Here is an 11,840-nt window from a genome sequence, read left to right as displayed (position 1 = left end):
CTCTCCCACCCTGCCGCCAGCCCTCTCCCTCCCTCCCTCATTCAGGCCCACCAGAGCCACCATTGCCAGTTCCTGGCTCATACTGGCCATTACCACACCAAGGTTTCCATGCATCTCTGCATCTTCAGGCTTCCACCTGATAACTATACTGGCCGGCTCTTCAAGCTCTTGGCTGTATAACCTACGTTGATCGTTCACATTCAGTAACTCTTTTTTTCGGGTATAAGTTCTATATATCCTCTAGAGTTCTTGGAGGATATATAGTCAATCTAGTTGTGGGTGTTGTTGTGTTGTGTTGTGGTAGGTGTGCTCGCCTAGTTGGGCTTGCAGGGCTTGAGCTTCGGCCCAAGTTGACACAATCAATTATAGATTCCTGAGCCTATTAGGCTCTATCATATCTACATATGGAGTCAGCCTCCACCACATCACTTCATAAGTGATATGTGTAGGTGTAGCTGTGTAAATGAAATAGTAAGAGATAGTGATGGGGCGGCGCTGCTTGCAGTGTTGGTCATCACGGAGTAATGGTTAAGTTAAACATGGCAGGAAAGTGGCAGACTGGTTTACAATGTAACAAAATTAAGCGACTGCTGCTATAATAACACTCCATTACGTTTCTGTGAATATTTTGTTAAGAGGGATCTCTGGAGAATATTAACAGCCTAAATCAATTTTTTTTTATTATGGGTCCTTGAACAGCTTTCTACGCAATCTTTGGTCACTTGACTGGGTAAATATTTATATTGAATGCATATTTGTATTAGGATAATTACATAATTTGATTTCTAGACGAGGATAAACATGCTAAAATATGTGAATGTGTATATAAAATGTTTTTAAGCTCACATACGAACACAAAATAAAACTACGTCTGAGTGAGTTAAACACTGTCAACAAGCACACGCGCGTGTATACACACACGAGGAAGGACACGTCCGTGAATACCTGCGTGCACACACGTACACTCGGAGGAGTTCAGAGTGACACAGGTGTTTGCGAGTTGATCCTTTCCACCTCTCGAGTGACAAAACCCTATTCCAGGCCGGCCGCGGTATATTGTATCACCTTTCCCACGGTGGCCTTTCCCACACCATAAATACACCCACTCCTATCACCAAGCAGACCTCTCTAGCTGCCCCTTCAGTATACACCTCCACCTCTCTCCCCTCACCAAACAGACCTCTCTCCCCCTCACACTCCCTCATATCACACAACCCTCTCCTCTCAAACTACATCCCGTCCAATCATACAACCCCTCCCCTGATCATTAAATCCCTCCCCCTAACCATACAGCCCATCCCCTTTCATACTACCTCTCCACATCATACAACCTCCCCTCTCCCATCATCATACCCTTCCCCTTACCATATAACCCCTTCCACTACCCTCACTATACAACGGTTTCCCCTCACCATAGAGGCTAACACCTCTGAGTTGAAGCCACACATTGGGGCCAGAAATCTTACAAGTCCCCTCACTCTTCCCCTCATCTTGTTATAGCGGACCTCTTCTGGTGCCATGAGTCCCTTCCTCTCACGCCTCTCCTTATCTTCCACCTCCTCTCCTTTACTCGATCTCCTATCCTCTTCATCTCCCTCCCTCTACCTCTCGCCTCCTCCAGAGCTCGCGCCCTTTATTCTTCTCCCGCTGTCTCTCTCTCTCTCTCTTCTCTTCTCTTCCTCCTCCAGTCTCTTTCATCTCTTCCCTAGGTAAAACAGGGTTAGTGAGGCTGAGTCACTACCAGAATACTCAGATTGTAAACTCTGTGATAAACCTTTAATGTATTCATTAGAACACTATATTGTTGAATGTGAAACCGTAAAGGACTTTAGATCTCCTGGCCTCTTGTACCACCAACTGTGTAACTATTTTATTGACTCAGGTGTTCTGGACGACATCCTAACAATTTATCCAAAATTTCCTTGTCCATTTTAAAGAATGAAGAACAATTTTTATTTATAATACTTCTAAGCTGCATCAGTTATCAACCCATCCCTGTCCTTGTGTGGCAGTGTACAACACATCCCTGTCCTTGTGTGGCAGTGTACAACACATCCCTGTCCTTGTGTGGCAGTGTACAACACATCCCTGTCCTTGTGTGGCAGTGTACAACACATCCCTGTCCTTGTGTGGCAGTGTACAACACATCCCTGTCCTTGTGTGGCAGTGTACAACACATCCCTGTCCTTGTGTGGCAGTGTACAACAGAAAGTTGTTTTCACATACCCATACATTAAAACATTGATTGTAACCATGATATATATGTGCTTCTGCCTACAGTTTAGACCTATTGTCTTGTGTATGACCCTCTGTCTTGCGTGACAGTGAATACCAACATTATCCTCACTTTAATAAGACTTAATCGAAATCCGCAGATTAGGCAAAATTGTAATTAATTTTGTCAATAAAGATGTTAATAATAATAATATCTTCCCTTCCCAAGCTAGCCCCGGGGCACTTCACTTGCGACTGTTCCTCATAATGACATTATATATATATATATATATATATATATATATATATATATATATATATATATATATATATATATATATATATATATATATATATATATATATATATATATAGGGTAAGCCCATCTTCCCTGTGATAACCCTGACCTGCGCCAGTTGAAGAGTCCTCCTCCAGTACCGTGCGCCTCTACTCTCCTTATCACTCGTGTCGCACCATATCAAAAGCCTTACTGATATGACTATATTATACGATAATCTTACCTGCTTAAAATATGATTGAAAAGAACCAGAGTAAATTTGTAAAATATGATTGCTACTACTATTATCCAATTCACAGAGGAGTTTACATTTTTTCCCCTCTAGGAAAAAAGTCATGCAGGTCGGCGTTCAATCCCCGACCGTCCAAGTGGTTGGGCACCATTCTTTTCCCCCGACCCATCCCAAATCCTTATCCTGACTCCTTCCAAGTGCTATATAGTCGTAATGCCTTGGCGCTTTCCTCCCTGATAATTCCCTTCCTCCCTCCCTCCCTCTAGGGCTTTTCCTGCGCGAGCCCTATATAAGCCTGGGGCCGGCCCGCTCTCTTTTACGGGCTTACCATAGCCCGTGCTACATGGCAACCCGTTCTCGCAAATTTAATAAGTCAATATTGACTTATTAGTTGCGTGCATAGGTGACATACTAAACATAATAGTTTCCCTTGAAAAGCTTCATAGAAAACACCGACCTTACCTAACCTACTTAGTATGTTAAAATAAGCATCTTATAGCTTCATAACTACAATTGTTACTTAACCTATTATAGGTATAGGTTAGGTAATAATTGTAATTACGAAGCAATAAGATGGTTATCTTAACATACTAAGTAGGTTAGGTAAGGTCGGTGTTTTCTATGAAGCTTTTAAAGGGAAACTATTATGTTAAGTATGTCACCTATGCACATATTTAATAAGTCAATATTGACTTATTAAATTTGCGAGAACGGGTTGTACATGGACACTTCGTTCCGAGTAGCTGAATCTATAACAATAACAACCCGCTCTCTTACTCCTGTGGACTTTATTGAGGTGGTGGATGAGTTTGATTCTTACATCACACTCTAAGAGACCGTAAGATTATATCCAGCCTGTTTTACAACTTCTTCTGGGTTGTTAAATCGCATTTGGTGCTACTTAGTCTTCCAGGATTAGTGTCTTCTTTTGATAATTAATCGTTGCGTGTGTGTTCTGATTCGTAGATGTATTATGTTAATGTTGTAGTGGTCTGTAAAGTATTTATCTAAACTGCTGACGTTTGCTCTCTTTGTATTGGAGTCTATAAGCCTGTTTAGCACGCACCTGGTGGTGCCTGAGCCTAGTGCTGTGTGCATGTGTACCTCTGTTCTTTTGATCTTACAATACTTTTCAACATTATAAGTGGTTCATAACTGTACTTTCTAACAGATAAACTACCACCACCCACTACCGACCGTCACCCACCACCACCACCACCACCCACAACTACCAACCGTCACCCACCACCACCACCACCACCCACAACTACCAACCGCCACCCACCACCACCACCCACAACTACCAACCGTCACCCACAACTACCAACCGTCACCCACCACCACCACCCACAACTACCAACCGTCACCCACCACCACCACCCACAACTACCAACCGTTGTCCACTGCAGGCGTCAGGGTCCGGCCAGCCATAAGGCGCAAATACTTCTATGTGTGTTTATGACACTTGTCAGACTTACCCAGACCCGCATTGACACCCAGCTGGCGAGGGACCAGGGGCACGGAGGAAAGGTGAGAGACGACACAACTAGAGAGAGAGAGAGAGAGAGAGAGAGAGAGAGAGAGAGAGAGAGAGAGAGAGAGAGAGAGAGAGAGAGAGAGAGAGAGAGAGAGAGAGAGAGAGAGAGAATGAAGGAATGAAGAAGAATGAAGGAAGGGAGAAGGGGGAGGTATAAGGGAGAGTGGAGAGGGAATACGTGAAGGAGAGTGATGGGGGAGTTTACTGGCTGTTAATGTGGCCACAAGTCCGACCCTTTTCTTGGTAGGGGTCATCAAGCGGGGTTCTGGCATCGGTGTTTGGTAAATAAGCCCCGGCCTGGGTGAGCCAAACTGCTCCCCCTCGGCAACAGGGAGACACTGGCTCAGAATGTGGTGTAGGTTAGCCGCCGTCTGTGGTAAATATGGAAGCAGGTGCAGTAAATAAAGTAGAAGATGGAGTAAGGTGTGCAACGAGTTTACTGGCTCCTGGCACCTACAGTGAGTGAGAGGTACACTAAGCCACGAGGTCCACTAAGCCACAAGGTCCACTAAGCCACGAGGTCCACTAAGCCACAAAGTACGCTAAGCCACGAGGTCCACTAAGCCACAAGGTCCACTAAGCCACGAGGTCCGCTAAGCTACAAAGTACGCTAAGCCACAAGGTCCACTAAGCCACGAGGTCCACTAAGCCACAAGGTCCACTAAGCCACGAGGTCCACTAAGCCACAAGGTCCACTAAGCCACAAGGTACACTAAGCCACAAGGTCCACTAAGCCACGAGGTCCACTAAGCCACAAGGTCCACTAAGCCACAAGGTACACTAAGCCACGAGGTCCACTAAGCCACAAGGTCCACTAAGCCACAAGGTACACTAAGCCACAAGGTCCACTAAGCCACGAGGTTAGGTTATCTTGAGGTCCACTAAGCCACAAAGTACGCTAAGCCACAAGGTCCACTAAGCCACAAGGTCCACTAAGCCACGAGGTCCACTAAGCCGCAAGGTGCACTAAGCCACAAGGTCCACTCAGCCACGAGGTCCACTCAGTCACAAGGTCCACTAAGCCACGAGGTCCACTAAGCCACAAGGTCCACTCAGCCACGAGGTCCACTCAGCCACAAGGTCCACTAAGCCACAAGGTACACTAAGCTACAAAGTACGCTAAGCCACAAGGTCCACCAAGCCACAAGGTCCACTAAGCCACAAGGTACACTAAGCCACGAGGTCCACTAAGCCACAAGGTACACTAAGCCACAAGGTTCACTAAGCCACGAGGCCCACTAAGCTACGAGGTACACTAAGCCACTAGGTCCACTAAGCCACAAGGTCCACTAAGCCACGAGGTCCACTAAGCCACGAGGTCCACTAAGCCACGAGGTCCACTAAGCCACAATGTGCACTAAGCCACGAGGTCCACTAAGCCACGAGGTCCACTAAGCCACAAGGTCCACTAAGCCACAAGGTACACTAAGCCACGAGACCCAGTTAGCCACGAGGTACACTAAGCCACGAGGTCCACTAAGCCACAAGGTACACTAAGCCACAATGTGCACTAAGCCACAAAGTACACTAAGCCACAATGTGCACTAAGCCACGAGGTACACTAAGCCACAAGGCCCACTAAGTCACAAGGTACACTAAGCCACAGGGTACGCTAAGCCACGAGGTACACTAAGCCGAAGTCCACTAAGCCACAAGGTACACTAAGCCACAAGGTACACTAAGCCACAAGGTCTACTAAGCCACGAGGTACACTAAGCCGAGGTCCACAAAGCCACAAGGTACACTAAGCCACAAGGTCTACTAAGCCACGAGGTACACTAAGCTGAGGTCCACTAAGCCACAAGGTACACTAAGCCACGAGGTTCACTAAGCCACGAGGTACACTAAGCCACAAGGTCCACTAAGCTAGAAGGTACAATAAGCCACAAGGTCCACTAAGCCACACGGTCCACTAAGTCACAAGGTACACTAAGCCACGAGGTCCACTAAGCCACGCGGTCCACTAAGCCACGAGGTCCACTAAGCCACGAGGTCAACTAAGCCACAGGGTCCACTAAGCTACAAGGTCCACTAAGCTACAAGGACCACTAAGTCACAAGGTCCACAAGGTTCAATAAGCCACAAGGTCCACTAAGCCACGAGGTCCACTAAGTCGCAAGGTCCACTAAGTCACATGGTCCACTAAGCCACGAAGTACACTAAACCACAAGGTCCACTAAGCCACAAGGTACACTAAGCCACAAGATTCACTAAGCCACAAGGTACACTAAATTGGTGTGTTTACCTATCTTTAGTTTACAGGATTTAGTGTTCCAGCTTAATGTATGTTTATTAATAATAAGTTTAAACTTAATCTGAAAATCCTATTTCGTGTTAGTGTTTCTTCGTTTGTTTCTGGAGTTAGCAACTGTAACCTCTCGTTCTGTTTATCTCGAGTTTCAAAAACTCTTCCCCGACAATCTTCTTAACCCTTTACAAACATGCTTATAGCTATCATATTGCCTCTTTTTCTTGTCTTTCAGGTTGGGTGTGCGAGCGTGCGTGTGTGTGTGTGTGTGTGTGTGTGTGTGTGTGTGTGTGTGTGCGTGTGTGCGTGTGCGCGTGTGCGTGCGTGTGTGTGTGTGTGTGTGTGTGTGTGTGTGTGTGTGTGTGTGTGTGTGTGTGTGTGTGTGTGTGTGTGTGTGTGTGTGTGTGTGTGTGTGTGTGTGTGCTGTGGGGAGGGGGGATCAGGAAGGGTCTGAGAGCGTGTGGGTGTTGTGTATCATCATTATGTCCTTAGAAGCAATAAAGTTTTTCCTAATATGGTAACTACACTTGTTGTCATATGCAAATGTATGTCGGTCAGAATTACGCATAATCTTTCATGGCAGATTAGTGTTGCCAGTGTTTACAGTGAGGTTGTTTTGTGGTGGCTGCTTCAACAACACGATCAAACAAACCTACTGAAAAGTTACCCACTAAACAATTAGTGTTCTTCAAGTGTAACAGGAATTCGTTTCTTTAAATCTGTTATACCAATACTTGGTGTTCCATGTAACTAACAGCGCGTGAAATGTTGCCTCACGCAGTGTTGCCAGAATTAATCCTAACCTGTACGATTAGAATTATTGCTGACAATCCCACAAGTGTTACCATCTTTCAAACACTCTTATCAACATTAAATTTTTAAAACCGTTACCTATATAGTGCAAAGGAGAGACACAGTCCACATTTACATATAGAGTCCCTGTCTCCTCCACCTTTAAATTTATACATGTACAATTACACTGCAGGACGTTTCACTACTACCAACAATGCACAAATATTAAGCATTACCAACATTAGTCAGCGTTGCAGTTCCGACCTGCAACATTTTTCAAAAAGGTAGTTGGTAAAGTATTACCAACAGTTTACAGATCTTCATTATTTCCAAATTTTTTACAAATTTCAAACAATACCAACATTATCCAGGGATGCGATATTACCAACACCGCCCAGACATGTGTAATTACCAACTTTGTTTAGAGTGGCATTACAGCAGATATAGTAATATTGGAAAATCTGCAACATTACCCAAAGATGTAGTATTGCCAGCTTTAGCCAGAGGTGTAAAGTTGCTAACGTTACCTAGAGGTGCAGGGATGCCAGCATTACCCAGAGGTGCAAGCTTGCCAACATTAGGCTGAGGTGCAGGGTTGCCAACATAACCTAGAGGTGCAGGGTTGCCAATATTACCCAGGGGTGCAGGGTTGCCAACATAACCCAGAGGTGCAGGGTTGCCAACATAACCCAGAGGTGCAGGGTTGCCAACATTACCCAGGGGTGCAGGGTTGCCAACATAACCTAGAGGTGCAGGGTTACCAACATTACCTAGGGGAGCAGGGTTGCCAACATAACCTAGAGATGCAGGGTTGCCAACATTACCCAGGGGTGCAGGGTTGCCAACATAACCTAGAGGTGCAGGGTTACCAACATAACCTAGAGGTGCAGGATTGCCAACATTATCCAGAGGTGCAGGGTTGCCAATATTACCCAGAGGTGCAGGGTTGCCAATATTACCCAGAGGTGCAGGGTTGCCAATATTTCCCAGAGGCGCAGGATTGCAATATTACTAAGAGGTGCAGTGTTGCTAACAATAATGTAATTAGCAGAGATATCAACATTACCCAGATGTGCGCAGGGTAGGTAACGTTACCGAGAGGTGCAAGGGTGCAAACATTAACCTTAAGTGCAAGGATACCAACAGTAGCCAGAAATACAAAGGTGCCAACATAACACAAAACACCACACTACAATATCATTAACATTATCCAGAGCTGCAATATTGCCATCATTACTCAGAACTGTAGTTCATTATGACGATTATTGCCCACAGCTGCATTATAAACATTATGTCACAGATGTTACCAAAAGACCCGAGTAACACTGTTACTTTTATTTTCTCGACAGACGTCAACATTCTTCCAGTGTCTGTTTTCTTTCCGTTCCTCCTTGTATCCTCTCTCTTGTGCTCTCCTATGGCAAATAGTCACAAATCGCCAGGGCGAGACATCCAACAGCTAGTCCTCGCTACTCTTTTATTAGAGAATAAGGGCTAAAATGGATTACTGACTTATGTCCCTCTTGACCTGGCAGGTGTCGGCTGACGGTCATGGCGGGACTGGAAGTTAAAACGACGTGTCGGCCGCCATCGCTCGGTTTTATTATACTTTCGTCATAGTTCTCGGCTATTTGTTAACACAAATTTTGTTTCTGGGGGTGATATATATTCAATGGTTTATTAGTTGTATATATGTTGTTTAGTTTAATGGAGTATATAGCCAGTAATACGGAAGATACGACAGGGTTGAGCGTGTTAGAGATACTGGAGACGAGGCCGAGCGAAGCATTACGAAAGAGTTGCCAATGACAGCTGTCGGCGTCACCTTTGTCCTGGGCCTGTCAGGCGAGGCACTCCTACAGCGTTTCGCTCATCTTCGCTCACTTTCATGCCCATCCCGCTTGTACAATGCCGCACACACATTTTAATTCCATGTAGGCACGCCCGCTGGTATATAATTTCACGAATTTGCGTAAATTGCATAAGTAGTTAAATTTTGGTGAGAGTATAGGTTAGGGCGGAGGACTGGCTGGGGCTGGTGGTGAGAGAGGCGGGAGGTGGACGCTGGAGACGGCGCCACAAGACCCTCAGCGGCGCGTCTTTTAAACCCCGGAGAATTCGAGACTGCTTCCTAACCCGCCTTTGACGCCGCCGAATTATACACGCAAAATGTACTTGTCCGCAGCCCACATTAGAATTCTAAGTTCCAGCCCGCCTTTGTGGGAGTCGTGTTCCTGCACCCAAAGTGCCTACAAGCGCTGGTTATAAATCACCTTGTGTGTGATATTATTTGTAACAAAGTGTATGTTTGTGTGTTGAATGTGTAGGAAAGTGTTCGTTTGTCAGTGTTTTGTTCTCCTTTTTTGTGATGTTGGTTGACCTCGAGTTGTGAAGAGTGCGTGCTGGTAGTGTTGCAGGTGTTGCAGCCACGTTGATTCATCATGATGATGATGAGCCGGGCCTCGTCTGGAGGGTAGCAGCAGGTGTGTAACAGTCCTTGAGCGACCACTGTGGTGAGGGTCACACACACAGCTTCTGAAGTGGCGGTGGGAGGCTCCGGCCAGGGGGAGGGAGAGGGGCAGGTAGTGAGGGAGAGACATGAGTGGGAGGATAGGCAATGGGAGTTTGGATAAATTTGTGGGTAGGGAGAGTGGGTTGGTGGGGGGCGCGGAGTAGGGTGGATAGAAGTGTTGAGAGATTTGTGCTAACATGACAATGGTACGCAATGGCTTTGTTTATGGATTTGCAATGACATTTGCAAATGGATTTGTTCATGACAATGGTAGAGATTTTAGCCGCCCATTTGTGATTTCTGGAGGCACTGGATTGAAGATGACAGGTCAAACGCCTCGTCAGCTTGGTCGACGTCATACCTATGAACTTAGATTGAAGGTTACATCCTTCGTGGGGGCAAGTGTACATGTATACAACGCTTGACTGCTGTAGAGGGTTCTCCGTCGGCTTCGGGCTGTTTTTGATAAGGAGGTCGGAAGTCTTCTTGGTTTTGTAGAATATGATCAGGTCTGTGTTTTGGTTAGGAGTAGTGCTTTTTACTCCTTTACGGATTATGTCTTTCATTATTCTTTCTGCTTTTTTTATGTTCACTGTGCATTGGTGCTTTGTAATATAATTTTATTGGAGGTATTGTGGTTTATGTTCTAGGTTCAGGATTTTAACAAATATATATATATATATATATATATATATATATATATATATATATATATATATATATATATATATATATATATATATATATATATATATATATATTTAGGAATTAGTGATCCACGCCTGTCGTGTAAATTTTCAACCACACTATCGTGGAACTAAACATTTCATTCACTTAGGCACTAGGAAACTCGAACTGCCATCCCCCACGGTGAGCACGTCAGAGACCGGGCCGCGAGAACTTTGATCCACGGACCTTCATAAAAGTAAGTTTACAAAAGTAGTTATACTTGCCAGCTTCTCGGTAGTGTCTTCATAGCCTCCCCCTCTCCCTATCTTCATTATCTTACACTTGCTGGGTCTAAATTTAGCAACCATTTCTCCGTCCACTCTTGCACTTTGTTTACGGTCTGTAACAGCCTACAATACTCTACTCTTGCCCGTATTAGTGTTAACCAAGGCATTATTAACCTTATTTATATTTTGTGCTTCATACTCGTCCTGTGAGAAGTATATTGTGCACCCCATACTCGTCCTGTGAGAAGTATATTGTGCACCCCATACTCGTCCTGTGAGAAGTATATTGTGCACCCCATACTCGTCCTGTGAGAAGTATATTGTGCACCCCATACTCGTCCTGTGAGAAGTATATTGTGCACCCCATACTCGTCCTGTGAGAAGTATATTGTGCACCCCATACTCGTCCTGTGAGAAGTATATTGTGCACCCCATACTCGTCCTGTGAGTCTATAAGTAATTACACAAAAGAAGGCATCAAGCCGGGGAGACAGTGCAGCACCACCAGCGACACAGAATATTCAAATGCGCTAAATATCACTAAGGATGACAATACAAGAACAGCGCATAAAGCGAACGATATCAAAGATATCGGATTCACCAAGAATTCTATCACTGGACAAGTGACCGCGAGGGACGGTCGGCAAGATGCAACTTTCCACAAGGAAGTAACGACTATAAGATTGTTCGAACTGTACTCACCAATGCAGTTCGGACAATAAAGAGCTGCAGGGTGGCGTTCGATTATTGCTCGGCCAATATGTAACCTCCTTGAGGTTACCTTGAGGTGCTTCCGGGGCTCAGCGTCCCAGCGGCCTGGTCGTCGACCAAGGCCTCCTGGTTGCTGGACTGATCAACCAGGCTGTTGGACGCGGCTGCTCGCTGCCTGACATATGAGGTCGGACCTCGCCAGAGCCGTTTCCGCCCGGAGGAAGGCCAAGGGCACAGGCTGTCCTTAAGAGCACTGAGGTTGTTACCAGTAACGACCAAACGACCCTACCAACAGTCACAGATTAGATAGAGTTTGTGCACCCAATACTTGTCCTGTGAA

The sequence above is a fragment of the Procambarus clarkii genome, chromosome 11 (assembly GCF_040958095.1).
Source record: "Procambarus clarkii isolate CNS0578487 chromosome 11, FALCON_Pclarkii_2.0, whole genome shotgun sequence".
NCBI classification, from domain to species: domain Eukaryota; kingdom Metazoa; phylum Arthropoda; class Malacostraca; order Decapoda; family Cambaridae; genus Procambarus; species Procambarus clarkii.
This window is presented reverse-complemented; position numbering follows the sequence as displayed.